The sequence below is a fragment of the Acromyrmex echinatior genome, chromosome 10 (assembly GCF_024713525.1).
Source record: "Acromyrmex echinatior isolate Ae372 chromosome 10, ASM2471352v2, whole genome shotgun sequence".
In the NCBI taxonomy this organism is placed as follows: domain Eukaryota; kingdom Metazoa; phylum Arthropoda; class Insecta; order Hymenoptera; family Formicidae; genus Acromyrmex; species Acromyrmex echinatior.
Genome location: NC_141861.1, coordinates 1,091,613 through 1,092,129, shown reverse-complemented (window position 1 = coordinate 1,092,129; position 517 = coordinate 1,091,613).

The window sequence follows — 517 nt, the reverse complement described above, 5'->3', positions numbered from 1 at the left end:
GATGAAGCTCTCCTAATCATAATCCTGACCGCTGCTGTACCATTGGGTAATAACGAAAAATTTTTTTATGGCAATATAATAAGGATAAATTCGCATGGAGGGACGTTGTTCATTAATGTAAATTCTTTTATTGTAAATCAACAGAATACATGTGATTCTTATGATTCTTCTGCGCGTAGTTTGTGCAATTCAAAAAATCGCCGTATATTAACGTTCTTTCGTTGTTTCAATGCTTTCTGATTCCGATTCAAGTGTTTCTTGCGTTTCCAGGGTATCGATCATGCAACTTTTTCCCTAAGGTGAAAACGTGAAAAGTGAAAATTTTTTTGTACATATTTTATGCATGTGTATGTACACTCACGTACATAAAAATTTTCACATTTCCGCTCTAGAGAAAAAGTTACGTTAAGTTATGATCGATAATCTGATTATGAATGAGACTTCGAGAGAATCATTGCATGCATCGGACTTCGATAGATTTTGAATTCAGGACCGTGGAACGTTTCTGGATGGTACA